Source organism: Anser anser, assembly GCF_964211835.1.
Source record: "Anser anser genome assembly, chromosome: 23".
Lineage (NCBI taxonomy): Eukaryota > Metazoa > Chordata > Aves > Anseriformes > Anatidae > Anser > Anser anser.
The window spans coordinates 7,885,571-7,901,864 of NC_139744.1; the positions used below are offsets into that span (position 1 = coordinate 7,885,571).

Below are 16,294 nucleotides of genomic sequence, written 5' to 3' on the forward strand. Positions count from 1 at the left end.
AGTGTACTGGCACCACTGGGGAAACACTGCAGTGAGTCCAGAGAGTGCACTGGCACCACTGAGAATGCCCTTCAGTGAGTCCAGAGAGTGCACTCGCACCACTGGGCATGCACTGCAGTGAGTCCACAGAGTGCACTAGCACCACTGGGGATGCAGTGCAGTGAGTCCAGAGAGTGCACTGGCACCACTGGGGATGCACTGCAGTGAGTCCAGAGAGTGCACGCGCTCCACTGGGGATGCAGTACAGTCAGTCCAGAGAGTGCACTGGCACCACTGGGGATGCAGTGCAGTGAGTCCAGAGAGTGCACTGGCAGCACAGAGGATGCAGTGCAGTGAGTCCAGAGAGTGCTCTGGCACCACTGGGGATGCAGTGCAGTGAGTCCAGAGAGTGCACTGGCACCACTGGGGATGCAGTGCAGTGAGTCCAGAGAGTGCACTGGCACCACTGGGGATGCACTTCAGTGAGTCCAGAGAGTGCACTGGCACCACTGGTGATGCACTGCAGTGAGTCCAGAGAGCGCACTGGCACCACTGGGGATGCACTGCAGTGAGTCCAGAGACTGCACTGGCACCACTGGGGATGCACTGCAGTCACTCCAGAGAGTGCACTGTCACCACTGGGGATGCAGTGCAGTGAGTCCAGTGAGTGCACTGGCACCACTGGGGATGCAGTGCAGTGAGTCCAGAGAGTGCACTGGCACCACTGGACATGCAGTGCAGTGAGTCCAGAGAGTGCACTGGCACCACTGGGGATGCAGTGCAGTGAGTCCAGAGAGTGCACTGGCAGCACTGGGGATGCAGTGCAGTGAGTCCAGAGAGTGCACTGGCAATACTGGGGATGCAGTGCAGTGAGTCCAGAGAGTGCACTGGCACCACTGGGGCTGCAGTGCAGTGAGTCCAGAGAGTGCACTGGCACCACTGGGGATGCAGTGCAGTGAGTCCAGAGAGTGCTCTGGCACCACTGGGGATGCACTGAAGTGAGTCCAGAGAGTGCACTGGCACCACTGGGGATGCAGTGCAGTGAGTCCAGAGAGTGCACTGGCAACACTGGGGTTGCAGTGCAGTGAGTCCAGAGAGTGCACTGGCACCACTGGGGATGCAGTGCAGAGAGTCCAGAGTGTGCACTGGCACGACTGGGAATGCAGTGCAGTGAGTCCAGAGATTGCACTGGCACCACTGGGGATGCACTTCAGTGAGTCCAGAGAGTGCACTGGCACCACAGGTGATGCACTGCTGTGAGTCCAGAGAGTGCACTGGCACCACTGGGGATGCAGTGCAGTGAGTCCAGAGAGTGCACTGGCACCACTGGGGATGCACTGCAGTGAGTCCAGAGAGTGCACTGGCACCACTGGGGATGCAGTGCAGTGAGTCCAGAGAGTGCACTGGCACCACTGGGGATGCAGTGCAGTGAGTCCAGAGAGTGCACTGGCACCACTGGGGATGCAGTGCAGTGAGTCCAGAGAGTGCACTGGCACCACTGGGGATGCAGTGCAGTGAGTCCAGAGAGTGCACTGGCACCACTGGGGATGCACTGCAGTGAGTCCAGAGAGTTCACTGGCACCACTGGGGATGCACTTCAGTGAGTGCAGAGACTGCACTGGCACCACTTGGGATGCAGTGCAGTGAGTCTAGTGAGTGTACTGGCACCACTGGGGATGCACTGCAGTGAGTCCAGAGAGTGCATTGGCACCACTTGGGATGCACTGCAGTGAGTCCAGAGAGTGCACTTGCACCACTGGGGATGCAGTGCAGTGAGTCCAGAGAGTGCACTGGCACCAGTGGGGATGCAGTGCAGTGAGTCCAGAGAGTGCACTGGCACCAATGGGGATGCACAGCAGTGAGTCCACAGAGTGCACTGGCACCACTGGGGATGCAGTGCATTAATTTCGAGAGTGCACTGGCACCACTGGGGATGCACTGCAGTGAGTCCAGAGAGTGCTCTTGCACCACTGGCGATGCAGTGCAGTGAGTCCAGAGAGTGCACTAGCACCACTGGGTATGCAGTGCAGTCAGTCCAGTGAGTGTACTGGCACCACTGGGGATGCACTGCAGTGAGTCCAGAGAGTGCACTGGCACGACTGGGGATGCACTGCAGTGAGTCCAGAGAGTGCACTGGCACCACTGAGAATGCACTTCAGTGAGTCCAGAGAGTGCACTGGCACCACTGAGAATGCACTTCAGTGAGTCCAGAGAGTGCACTGGCACGACTGGGGATGCACTGCAGTGAGTCCACAGAGTGCACTGGCACCACTGGGGATGCAGTGCAGTGAGTCCAGAGAGTGCACTGGCACCACAGGGGATGCACTTCAGTGAGTCCAGAGAGTGCACTGGCACCAGAGGGAATGCACTGCAGTGAGTCCAGTGAGTGCACTGGCACCACTGGGGATGCAGTGCAGTGAGTCCAGAGAGTGCACTGGCAGCACTGGGGATGCAGTGGAGTGAGTCCAGAGAGTGCACTGGCACCACTGGGGATGCACTGCAGTGAGTCCAGAGAGCGCACTGGCACCACTGGGGATGCACTGCAGTGAGTCCACAGAGTGCACTGGCACCACTGAGAATGCACTTCAGTGAGTCCAGAGAGTGCACTGGTACCACTGGGGATGCACTGCAGTGAGTCCAGAGAGTGCACTAGCACCACTGGGGATGCAGTGCAGTGAATCCAGTGAGTGCACTGGCACCACTGGGGATGCAGTGCAGTGAGTCAAGAGAGTGCACTGGCACCACTGGGGATGCACTGCAGTGAGCCCAGAGAGTGCACTGGCACCACTGGGGATGCAGTGCAGTGAGTCCAGAGAGTGTACTGGCACCACTGGGGATGCACTGCAGTGAGTCCAGAGAGTGCACTGGCACCACTGAGAATGCACTTCAGTGAGTCCAGAGAGCGCACTGGCACCACTGGGGATGCAGTGCAGTGAGTCCAGAGAGTGCACTGGCACCACTGAGAATGCACTTCAGTGAGTCCAAAGAGTGCACTGGCACCACTGGGGATGTAGTGCAGTGACTCGAGAGAGTGCACTGGCACCACTGGGGATGCAGTGCAGTGACTCCAGAGAGTGCACTGGCACCACTTGGGATGCAGTGCAGTGAGTCCAGAGAGTGCACTGGCACCACAGGGGATGCAGTGCAGTGAGTCCAGAGAGTGCATTGGCACCACTGGGGATGCAGTGCAGTGAGTCCAGAGAGTGCACTGGCACCACTGGGGATGCACTGCAGTGAGTCCACAGAGTGCACTGGTACCACTGGGGATGCAGTGCAGTGAGTCCAGAGAGTGCACTGGCACCACTGGGGATGCACTGCAGTGAGTCCAGAGAGTGCACTGGCACCACTGGGGATGCAGTGCAGTGAGTCCAGAGAGTGCACTGGCACCACTGGGGATGCAGTGCAGTGAGTCCAGAGAGTGCACTGGCAGCACTGGGGATGCAGTGGAGTGAGTCCAGAGAGTGCACTGGCACCACTGGGGATGCACTGCAGTGAGTCCAGAGAGCGCCCTGGCACCACTGGGGATGCACTGCAGTGAGTCCACAGAGTGCACTGGCACCACTGAGAATGCACTTCAGTGAGTCCAGAGAGTGCACTGGTACCACTGGGGATGCACTGCAGTGAGTCCAGAGAGTGCACTAGCACCACTGGGGATGCAGTGCAGTGAATCCAGTGAGTGCACTGGCACCACTGGGGATGCAGTGCAGTGAGTCAAGAGAGTGCACTGGCACCACTGGGGATGCACTGCAGTGAGCCCAGAGAGTGCACTGGCACCACTGGGGATGCGGTGCCGGGAGTCCAGAGAGTGCACTGGCACCACTGGGGATGCAGTGCAGTGAGTCCAGAGAGTGCACTGGCACCACTGGGGATGCAGTGCAGTGAGTCCAGAGAGTGCACTGGCACCACTGGGGATGCAGTGCAGTGAGTCCAGAGAGTGCTCTGGCACCACTGGGGATGCAATGCAGTGAGTCCAGAGAGTGCACTGGCACCACTGGGGATGCAGTGCAGTGAGTCCAGAGAGTGCACTGGCACCACTGGTGATGCACTGCAGTTACTCCAGAGAGTGCACTGGCACCACTGGGGATGCGGTGCGGTGAGTCCAGAGAGTGCACTGGCACCACTGGGGATGCAGTGCAGTCAGTCCAGTGAGTGTACTGGCACCACTGGGGATGCACTGCAGTGAGTCCAGAGAGTGCACTGGCACCACTGAGAATGCCCTTCAGTGAGTCCAGAGAGTGCACTGGCACCACTGGGGATGAACTGCAGTGAGTCCACAGAGTGCACTAGCACAACTGGGGATGCAGTGCAGTGACTCCAGAGAGTGCACTGGCACCACTGGGGACGCACTTCAGTGAGTCCAGAGAGTGCACTGGCACCACTGGGGATGCAGTGCAGTGAGTCCAGAGAGTGCATTGGCACCACTGGGGATGCAGTGCAGTGAGTCCAGAGAGTGCACTGGCACCACAGGGGATGCACTGCAGTGAGTCCACAGAGTGCACTGGTACCACTGGGGATGCAGTGCAGTGAGTCCACAGAGTGCACTGGCACCACTGGGGATGCACTGCAATGAGTCCAGAGAGTGCACTGGCACCACTGGGGATGCAGTGCAGTGAGTCCAGAGAGTGCACTGGCACCACTGGGGATGCAGTGCAGTGAGTCCAGAGAGTGCACTGGCAGCACTGGGGATGCAGTGCAGTGAGTCCAGAGAGTGCACTGGCACCACTGGGGATGCACTGCAGTGAGTCCAGAGAGCGCCCTGGCACCACTGGGGATGCACTGCAGTGAGTCCACAGAGTGCACTGGCACCACTGAGAATGCACTTCAGTGAGTCCAGAGAGTGCACTGGTACCACTGGGGATGCACTGCAGTGAGTCCAGAGAGCGCCCTGGCACCACTGGGGATGCACTGCAGTGAGTCCACAGAGTGCACTGGCACCACTGAGAATGCACTTCAGTGAGTCCAGAGAGTGCACTGGTACCACTGGGGATGCACTGCAGTGAGTCCAGAGAGCGCCCTGGCACCACTGGGGATGCACTTCAGTGAGTCCACAGAGTGCACTGGCACCACTGAGAATGCACTTCAGTGAGTCCAGAGAGTGCACTAGCACCACTGGGGATGCAGTGCAGTGAATCCAGTGAGTGCACTGGCACCACTGGGGATGCACTGCAGTGAGTCCAGAGAGTGCACTGGCACCACTGGGGATGCACTGCAGTGAGCCCAGAGAGTGCACTGGCACCACTGGGGATGCAGTGCAGTGAGTCCAGAGAGTGCACTGGCACCACTGGGGATGCAGTGCAGTGAGTCCAGAGAGTGCACTGGCACCACTGGGGATGCACTGCAGTGAGTCCAGAGAGTGCACTGGCAGCACTGGGGATGCAGTGCAGTGAGTCCAGAGAGTGCACTGGCACCACTGGGGATGCAGTGCAGTGAGTCCAGAGAGTGCACTGGCACCACTGGTGATGCACTGCAGTTACTCCAGAGAGTGCACTGGCACCACTGGGGATGCGGTGCGGTGAGTCCAGAGAGTGCACTGGCACCACTGGGGATGCAGTGCAGTCAGTCCAGTGAGTGTACTGGCACCACTGGGGAAACACTGCAGTGAGTCCAGAGAGTGCACTGGCACCACTGAGAATGCCCTTCAGTGAGTCCAGAGAGTGCACTCGCACCACTGGGCATGCACTGCAGTGAGTCCACAGAGTGCACTAGCACCACTGGGGATGCAGTGCAGTGAGTCCAGAGAGTGCACTGGCACCACTGGGGATGCACTGCAGTGAGTCCAGAGAGTGCACGCGCTCCACTGGGGATGCAGTACAGTCAGTCCAGAGAGTGCACTGGCACCACTGGGGATGCACTGCAGTGAGTCCAGAGAGTGCACTGGCAGCACAGAGGATGCAGTGCAGTGAGTCCAGAGAGTGCTCTGGCACCACTGGGGATGCAGTGCAGTGAGTCCAGAGAGTGCACTGGCACCACTGGGGATGCAGTGCAGTGAGTCCAGAGAGTGCACTGGCACCACTGGGGATGCACTTCAGTGAGTCCAGAGAGTGCACTGGCACCACTGGTGATGCACTGCAGTGAGTCCAGAGAGCGCACTGGCACCACTGGGGATGCACTGCAGTGAGTCCAGAGACTGCACTGGCACCACTGGGGATGCACTGCAGTCACTCCAGAGAGTGCACTGTCACCACTGGGGATGCAGTGCAGTGAGTCCAGTGAGTGCACTGGCACCACTGGGGATGCAGTGCAGTGAGTCCAGAGAGTGCACTGGCACCACTGGACATGCAGTGCAGTGAGTCCAGAGAGTGCACTGGCACCACTGGGGATGCAGTGCAGTGAGTCCAGAGAGTGCACTGGCAGCACTGGGGATGCAGTGCAGTGAGTCCAGAGAGTGCACTGGCAATACTGGGGATGCAGTGCAGTGAGTCCAGAGAGTGCACTGGCACCACTGGGGCTGCAGTGCAGTGAGTCCAGAGAGTGCACTGGCACCACTGGGGATGCAGTGCAGTGAGTCCAGAGAGTGCTCTGGCACCACTGGGGATGCACTGAAGTGAGTCCAGAGAGTGCACTGGCACCACTGGGGATGCAGTGCAGTGAGTCCAGAGAGTGCACTGGCAACACTGGGGTTGCAGTGCAGTGAGTCCAGAGAGTGCACTGGCACCACTGGGGATGCAGTGCAGAGAGTCCAGAGTGTGCACTGGCACGACTGGGAATGCAGTGCAGTGAGTCCAGAGATTGCACTGGCACCACTGGGGATGCACTTCAGTGAGTCCAGAGAGTGCACTGGCACCACAGGTGATGCACTGCTGTGAGTCCAGAGAGTGCACTGGCACCACTGGGGATGCAGTGCAGTGAGTCCAGAGAGTGCACTGGCACCACTGGGGATGCACTGCAGTGAGTCCAGAGAGTGCACTGGCACCAGAGGTAATGCACTGCAGTGAGTCCAGTGAGTGCACTGGCACCACTGGGTATGCAGTGCAGTGAGTCCAGAGAGTGCACTGGCACAACTGGGGATGCAGTGCAGTGAGTCCAGAGAGTGCAGTGACACCACTGGGGATGCAGTGCAGTGAGTCCAGAGAGTGCACTGGCACCACTGGGGATGCAGTGCAGTGAGTCCAGAGAGTGCACTGGCACCACTGGGGATGCAGTGCAGTGAGTCCAGTGAGTGTACTGGCACCACTGGGGATGCAGTGCAGTGAGTCCAGAGAGTGCACTGGCACCACTGAGAATGCACTTCAGTGAGTCCAGAGAGTACACTGGCACCACTGGGGATGCAGTGCGGTGAGTCCAGAGAGTGCACTGGCACCACTGAGAATGCACTTCAGTGAGTCCAAAGAGTGCACTGGCACCACTGGGGATGCACTGCAGTGAGTCCAGAGAGTGCACTAGCACCACTGGGAATGCAGTACAGTGAGTCCAGTGAGTGCACTGGCACCACTGGGGATGTAGTGCAGTGACTCGAGAGAGTGCACTGGCACCACTGGGGATGCAGTGCAGTGAGTCCAGAGAGTGCACTGGCTCCAGAGGTAATGTACTGCAGTGAGTCCAGTGAGTGCACTGGCACCACTGGGGATGCAGTGCAGTGAGTCCAGAGAGTGCATTGGCACCACTGGGGATGCAGTGCAGTGAGTCCAGAGAGTGCACTGGCACCACTGGGGATGCAGTGCAGTGAGTCCAGAGAGTGCACTGGCACCACTGGGGATGCAGTGCAGTGAGTCCAGAGAGTGCACTGGCACCACAGGGGATGCACTTCAGTGAGTCCAGAGAGTGCATTGGCACCACTGGGGATGCAGTGCAGTGAGTCCAGAGAGTGCACTGGCACCACTGGGGATGCACTGCTGTGAGTCCAGAGAGTGCACTGGCAGCAGTGGGGATGCACTGCAGTGAGTCCAGAGAGTGCACTGGCACCACTGGGGATGCACTGCAGTGAGTCCAGAGAGTTCAGTGGCACCACTGGGGATGCAGTGCAGTGAGTCCAGAGAGTGCACTGGCACCACTGGGGATGCACTGCAGTGAGTCCGGAGAGTGCACTGGCACCACTGGGGATGCAGTGCAGTGAGTCCAGAGAGTGCACTGGCACCACTGGGGATGCACTGCAGTGAGTCCAGAGAGCGCACTGGCACCACTGGGGATGCACTGCAGTGAGTCCACAGAGTGCACTGGAACCACTGAGAATGCACTTCAGTGAGTCCAGAGAGTGCACTGGCACCACTGGGGATGCACTGCAGTGAGTCCAGAGAGTGCACTAGCACCACTGGGGAATGCAGTGCAGTGAGTCCAGTGAGTACACTGGCACCACTGGGGATGCAGTGCAGTGAGTCAAGAGAGTGCACTGGCACCACTGGGGATGCACTGCAGTGAGCCCAGAGAGTGCACTGGCACCACTGGGGATGCGGTGCCGGGAGTCCAGAGAGTGCTTTGGCACCACTGGGGATGCACTGCAGTTACTCCAGAGAGTGCACTGGCAACACTGGGGATGCAGTACAGTGAGTCCAGAGAGTGCACTGGCACCACTGGGGATGCACTGCAGTGAGTCCAGAGAGTGCACTGGCACAACTGGGGATGCAGTGCAGTGAGTCCAGAGAGTGCAGTGACACCACTGGGGATGCAGTGCAGTGAGTCCAGAGAGTGCACAGGCAGCACTGGGGATGCAGTGCAGTGAGTCCAGAGAGTGCACTGGCACCACTGGGGATGCAGTGCAGTGAGTCCAGAGAGTGCACTGGCACCACTGGGGATGCAGTGCAGTGAGTCCAGTGAGTGTACTGGCACCACTGGGGATGCAGTGCAGTGAGTCCAGAGAGTGCACTGGCACCACTGAGAATGCACTTCAGTGAGTCCAGAGAGTGCACTGGCACCACTGGGGATGCAGTGCGGTGAGTCCAGAGAGTGCACTGGCACCACTGAGAATGCACTTCAGTGAGTCCAAAGAGTGCACTGGCACCACTGGGGATGCACTGCAGTGAGTCCAGAGAGTGCACTAGCACCACTGGGAATGCAGTACAGTGAGTCCAGTGAGTGCACTGGCACCACTGGGGATGTAGTGCAGTGACTCGAGAGAGTGCACTGGCACCACTGGGGATGCACTTCAGTGAGTCCAGAGAGTGCACTGGCACCACTGGGGATGCACTGCAGTGAGTCCAGAGAGTGCACTAGCACCACTGGGGAATGCAGTGCAGTGAGTCCAGTGAGTACACTGGCACCACTGGGGATGCAGTGCAGTGAGTCAAGAGAGTGCACTGGCACCACTGGGGATGCACTGCAGTGAGCCCAGAGAGTGCACTGGCACCACTGGGGATGCGGTGCCGGGAGTCCAGAGAGTGCTTTGGCACCACTGGGGATGCACTGCAGTTACTCCAGAGAGTGCACTGGCAACACTGGGGATGCAGTACAGTGAGTCCAGAGAGTGCACTGGCACCACTGGGGATGCACTGCAGTGAGTCCAGAGAGTGCACTGGCACAACTGGGGATGCAGTGCAGTGAGTCCAGAGAGTGCAGTGACACCACTGGGGATGCAGTGCAGTGAGTCCAGAGAGTGCACAGGCAGCACTGGGGATGCAGTGCAGTGAGTCCAGAGAGTGCACTGGCACCACTGGGGATGCAGTGCAGTGAGTCCAGAGAGTGCACTGGCACCACTGGGGATGCAGTGCAGTGACTCCAGTGAGTGTACTGGCACCACTGGGGATGCAGTGCAGTGAGTCCAGAGAGTGCACTGGCACCACTGAGAATGCACTTCAGTGAGTCCAGAGAGTGCACTGGCACCACTGGGGATGCAGTGCGGTGAGTCCAGAGAGTGCACTGGCACCACTGAGAATGCACTTCAGTGAGTCCAAAGAGTGCACTGGCACCACTGGGGATGCACTGCAGTGAGTCCAGAGAGTGCACTAGCACCACTGGGAATGCAGTACAGTGAGTCCAGTGAGTGCACTGACACCACTGGGGATGCAGAGCAGTGAGTCCAGAGAGTGCACTTGCACCACTGGGGATGCAGTGCAGTGAGTCCAGAGAGTGCACTGACACCACTGGGGATGCAGTGCAGTGAGTCCAGAGAGTGCACTGGCACCACTGGGGATGCAGTACAGTGAGTCCAGAGAGTGCACTGGCACCACTGGGGATGCACAGCTGTGAGTCCAGAGAGTGCACTGGCACCACTGGGGATGCAGTGCAGTGAGTCCAGAGAGTGCACTGGCACCACTGGAGATGCAGTGCAGTGAGTCCAGAGAGTGCACTGGCACCACTGGGGATGCACAGCAGTGAGTCCACAGAGTGCACTGGCACCACTGGGGATGCAGGTCAGTGAGTCCAGAGAGTGCACTGGCACCACTGGGGATGCAGTACAGTGAGTCCAGAGAGTGCACTGGCACCACTGGGGATGCACAGCAGTGAGTCCAGAGAGTGCATTGGCACCACTGGGGATGCAGTGCAGTGAGTCCAGAGAGTGCACTGGCACCATTGGAGATGCAGTGCAGTGAGTCCAGAGAGTGCACTGGCACCACTGGGGATGCAGTGGAGTGAGTCCAGAGAGTGCACTGGCACCACTGGGGATGCACTGCAGTGAGTCCAGAGAGTGCACTGGCACCACTGGGGATGCAGTGCAGTGAGTCCAGAGAGTTCACTGGCACCACTGGAGATGCACTTCAGTGAGTGCAGAGACTGCACTGGCACCACTGGGGATGCACAGCAGTGAGTCCAGAGAGTGCATTGGCACCACTGGGGATGCAGTGCAGTGAGTCCAGAGAGTGCACTGGCACCACTGGTGATGCAGTTTAGTGAGTCCAGAGAGTGCACTGGCACCACTGGGGATGCACTTCAGTGAGTCCAGAGAGTGTACTGACACCACTGGGGATGCAGTGAGTCCAGAGAGTGCACTGGCACCACTGGGGATGCAGTGCATTGAGTCCAGAGACTGCACTGGCACCACTGGGGATGCAGTGCAGTGAGTCCAGAGACTGCACTGGCACCACTGGGGATGCAGTGCAGTGAGTCCACAGAGTGCACTGGCACCACTGGGGATGCAGTGCAGTGAGTCCAGTGAGTGCACTGGCACCACTGGTGATGCAGTCCAGTGAGTCCAGTGAATGCACTGGCACCACTGGGGATGCTGTGCAGTGAGTGCAGAGAGTGCACTGGCACCACCTGTGATGCAGTACAGTGTGTCCAGTGAGTGCACTGGCACCACTGGGGATGCAGTGCTGTGACTCCGGAGAGCGCACTGGCACCACTGGGGATGCAGTGCAGTCAGTCCAGTGAGTGCAATGGCACCACTGGGGATGCAGTGCAGTGAGTGCAGAGAGTGCAATGGCACCAATGGGGATGCACTTCAGTGAGTCCAGAGAGTGCACTGGCACCACTGGGGATGCAGTTCAGTGAGTCCAGAGATTGCACTGGCACCACTGGGGATGCAGTGCTGTGACTCCAGAGAGCGCACTGGCACCACTGGGGATGCAGTGCAGTGAGTCCAGAGAGTGCACTGGCACCACTGGGGATGCAGTGCAGTGAGTCCAGAGAGTGCACTGGCAGCACTGGGGATGCAGTGCAGTGAGTCCAGAGAGTGCACTGGCACCACTGGGGCTGCAGTGCAGTGAGTCCAGAGAGTGCACTGGCACCACTGGGGATGCACTGCAGTGAGTCCAGAGATTGCACTGGCACCACTGGGGATGCAGTGCAGTGAGTCCAGAGAGTGCACTGGCACCACTGGGGATGCACTACAGTGAGTCCACAGAGTGCACTGGCACCACTGGGGATGCTCTGCAGTGAGTCCAGAGATTGCACTGGCACCACTGGGGATGCAGTGCAGTGAGTGCAGAGAGTGCACTGGCACCACTGGGGATGCACTTCAGTGAGTTCAGAGAGTGCACTTGCACCACTCGGGATGGGTTTCAAGCCAACTGCATTAACCGCTCATGCTTCTTTCTTATGAGACGTTAGTAAACCAATTACATAGCCTTGTCAAGACTAAATCACAGGTAAAAATCCTGTACATCTCATGTGGCCAACCACTCCCAACTAGGATTCCAAGAACCAGGAGGTTCGGTGAAAATAGGGCTAGTGCTATTAGAGGGGTGATTATTAGGGTAAGCCCTAAGCTGTCTTTAATGGAGAAGTATGGGTGGAATGGGATTTTGTCGCAGTCTGATACGATTCCTAGTGGGTTATTTGAGCCTGATTCGTGTAGGAAGGTTAGGTGGACTAGGGTGATTCCTGCAATTAGGAAGGGCAGTAGGAAGTGGATGGCGAAGAATCGGGTTAAGGTTGGATTGTCTACTGAGAATCCTCCTCAGGCTCATTCTACTAGAGTTTGCCCAATGTACGGGATGGCTGAGAATAGGTTGGTGATTACGGTGGCCCCTCAGAATGACATTTGTCCTCATGGTAGGACATACCCTACGAAGGCAGTTGCTATTAGGGTGAGTAGGAGGATTACTCCTGTGTTTCAGGTTTCTTTGTATAGGTAGGAGCCGTAGTAGAGGCCTCGTCCGATGTGTAAGTAGATGCAGATAAAGAAGAGCGAAGCACCGTTGGCGTGGAGGTTGCGGATGAGCCATCCGTACTGGACGTCTCGGCATGTGTGAGCTACTGAGGAGAAGGCGAGTGAAGTGTCTGCGGTGTAGTGTATGGCTAGTAGCAGGCCTGTTAGGATTTGTGTGGCTAAGCAGATGGCTAGAAGGGAGCCGAAGTTTCATCAGGCAGAGATGTTGGAGGGGGCGGGTAGGTCGATTAGGGAGTTGTTGATTATTTTTAGTAGGGGATGGGATTTGCGGATGTTAGGGGCCATTAGTGAGTCTGTGTGTTATTAGGATTATTACCAGGATGGAGAGGGCGAAGGATCCTAGGTAGGCCTTAATTAGCCCTGTGTGTATTGAGGTTGCGGCTTTGCTTGCGGCTACTTGTAGTTCAGCAAGGCCCTCTGGCCCTATTTTTTTGAGTCAGGAGAGGTCGATCAAGTGTAGGGCAATGTTTTGTCCCTTTTCTAGTAGGTTTTTGGAGAAGAATCGGTGTACTAGGGGGTTGAAGTACCCTAATGCAGAGGAGAAGTTTATGAGGGGGTTTGGTTTGGGGTGAGTGAGGGTGTGTGTTATGTTCGATAGTTCTAGGGCTAGGATGATTCCTAGGATTGTTATGAGGATGGCAGCGGTTTTGGTGATAAGGGGTATGGTTATTGGGGGGGTTTTGGTTGGTGTGATGAAAGAGGTAATGATTATTCCTGCTGTAATGCTGCCTAGGGCGAGTCGGGTTAGGGGGGCGGTGATTAGTGGGTTGTTTTCGTTTATTGATACTATTGGGGGGATTCGGGTTTGTCCAGCTTGGACTAGGATGGTTATGCGGATGCTGTAGGTTGCGGTGAATGCTGTGGCTATAAGGGTTAGGAGTAGGGCTCAAGTATTTAGGTATGATGTGTTTAAGCTTTCGATGATGAGGTCTTTTGAGTAGAATCCGGCTAGGAATGGGGTTCCTATCAGCGCCAGGTTTCCGATGGTTAGGCAGGAAGTAGTGACTGGGAGTATTTTCTGTAGGCCTCCTATCTTTCGGATATCTTGTTCTCCGTTTAGGTTGTGGATGATAGACCCTGAGCATAGGAATAGTATGGCTTTAAAGAAGGCCTGGGTTGAGATGTGTAGGAAGGCTAGTTGTGGGAGGTTTAGTCCGATAGTGACTATTATTAGTCCTAGTTGGCTGGATGTTGAGAAAGCAATGATTTTTTTGATGTCATTTTGGGTTAGGGCGCATGTGGCAGCGAATAGGGTTGATAGAGCACCTAGGCATAGGCAGGCAGTTAGGGCTGTCTGGTTGGTGGCTAGCAGGGGGTGCATGCGGATGAGCAGGAAGATTCCGGCTACTACTATGGTACTGGAGTGCAGTAGGGCTGATACTGGGGTGGGGCCTTCTATTGCTGCGGGCAGTCATGGGTGGAGTCCAAATTGGGCGGATTTTCCTGCGGCTGCGAGGATTAATCCTATGAGGGGGAGGATTGGGGTTTGGTGGGGGTGTACGGCTTGTTGGATCTCTCAGGTGTTGAATGTTGAAGCTAGTCATGCTATGCTCAGGGTCAGTCCGACGTCTCCGATTCGGTTGTAGATTACGGCTCGTAGGGCGGCGGTGTTGGCATCTGCTCGGCCTTGTCATCAGCCGATGAGAAGGAAGGACATGATTCGTACTCCTTCCCAGCCTACGAATAGGAGGAATATGTTGTTTGCGGTTGTTAGGAGGAGTATGGCGACTAGGAATGTCAGTAGGTAGGTGAAAAATTTTGTTACGTATGGCTCTGAGGCCATGTATCATATGGCGAATTGTAGGATTGATCATGTTACAAATAGGGCGATTGGAAGAAATGTTATTGAGTATTGGTCTATTTTTAGGCTCAGGGGGATTTTAAAGTTTATAATGAATTTTCACTCCCAGTGGCAGGTGACAGATTCTACTCCCGAGTAGATGAATGCGGTTGTAGGGGCTAGGCTAATTAGGAATGCGGTTTTAACAGCGCGGGTGGTGGCTTGTGGGGTGTTTTTAAAGTTTTTAAATAGAAATGGCAGGATGATTGGGGTTAGGAGGATTGTCAGCGTGAGTAGTGTGAGGGAGTTGATTAGTAGTGTGGGGTTCACTACTTTTACTTGGATTTGCACCAAGATGGGTGGTTCCTAAGACCAGTGGATTGCTGTTATCCTTTAAAAGTAAGGGGGCTGAGGTTTTAGGCTCAGATGTAAGAGTTAGCAGCTCTTGTTGGTTAAACCCTCCCCTCGGCAGGTAAGAAGGTTTGAACTTCTATTCTTAGAATCACAGTCTAATGTTTGGTTTAAACTATACTTGCATGAGGGGATTCCGGAGATCAGTTCGGGTTTGAGGATTAGGAGGAATATTGGGATAATGTGGAGTGTTATGAGCAGGTGTTCTCGCGTGGTTGAGTTTTGCATAGATGTGATGTGGGAGGGGATTGAGCCTCGTTGGGTCATTAGTAGTATGAATAAGGTGTAGGAGGCGGTTAGTAGGGTTGCGATTCCTGTTAGGATGATCGTGAAGGCAGATCAGTTGAATAAGGTGATTATAATGGTTAGCTCTGCTATGAGGTTTGTTGTTGGGGGTAAGGCTATGTTTGTTAGATTGGCCAGCAATCATCAGGTAGCTATGAGTGGTAGGAGAGGTTGTAGGCCTCGTGTGAGTAGTAGAATTCGGCTGTGCGTACGTTCATAGTTTGTGTTGGCTAGGCAGAATAGTATGGAGGAAGTTAGTCCATGGGAAATTATTAGGATCATTGCCCCTGAGAATGATCAGTGGGTTTGGATTATTCCTGCGGCGATAACTAGGCCTATGTGGCTAACGGATGAATAAGCGATTAGTGATTTTAGGTCTGTCTGTCGTAGGCAGATTGAGCTAGTCATTAGGGCGCCTCATAGGGCCAGGGTTAGGAAGGGGTAGTGCAGGAGGTTGGACAGTGGGCCCATAAATAGAGTGACTCGTATAATTCCGTATCCTCCTAGCTTTAGTAGTAGGGCGGCGAGGAGTATTGAGCCTGCGATGGGTGCTTCTACGTGGGCTTTTGGCAGTCAGAGGTGTAGGCCGTATAGTGGGGCTTTTACTATGAATGCTATGAGCAGTGCTAGACCTGATAGTATTCCTGTCCATGAGGTGGATAGGGTTGGGTGGGTTAGTTGTAGGGTTGGCAGGTGCAGGGTGCCAATTTTCACGTATAGGTGTATGATTGTGATTAGCAGGGGTAGAGAGCTTACTGGCGTGTAGAATAGCAGGTAGATGCCAGCGCTTAGGCGTTCTGGTTGGTTCCCCCATCGGGTGATTAAGATTAGGGTGGGAATGAGGGTTGCTTCAAATGAGATGTAAAATAGTGCTAGTTCTGTGGTGGAAAAGGCTAGTAGGATGAATGGCTGGACTGCGACTAAGGTTGAGATAAAGATTCGTTTGCGTTGTAGGGGTTCTTGTTGCAGGTGGTTTTGGCTTGCTATGATTATGAGTGGGAGTAGTCAGCAGGATAGTACTAGGAGGGGGGATGAGATTTGGTCAATTCCTGTTCAGTTGGATAAAAATTTGTAGGGGTAGTAGGTTGGGATTAATCACTGTAGGCTTAGGGCAGCGATTAGGAGGCTGTATAAGGTGGTGTTAGTCCATAGAAATTTTGGTGGAGACAGCAGGGCTGTTGGAAGAAGTATGATTGTGGGTAGGATGATTTTTAGCATTGCAGGAGGTTTAGGTTGTGTAGATGGTCGGAGCCATGTGTGCGGGTGGAGGCTACTAGGATGGCCAGGCCTGTGCCCGCCTCACACGCTGAGAAGGTTAGCATGAGAATTGGTACCATGGTGAATGAGGAGACTTGGTT

The 16,294-nt window shown here is 55.8% G+C and overlaps 1 long non-coding RNA gene across 1 annotated transcript in view; it reads left to right on the top strand.

Moving 5' to 3' along the window:
* LOC310885460 overlaps positions 1-12,745 on the top strand; it is a 72,628-nt gene extending 59,883 nt beyond the window's left edge. The window contains exon 2 of the long non-coding RNA XR_014574815.1: positions 11,999-12,745. This is a non-coding gene — a long non-coding RNA (uncharacterized lncRNA). The remainder of the gene's footprint in view (positions 1-11,998) is intronic.
* Positions 12,746-16,294: the final 3,549 nt, after the last annotated feature.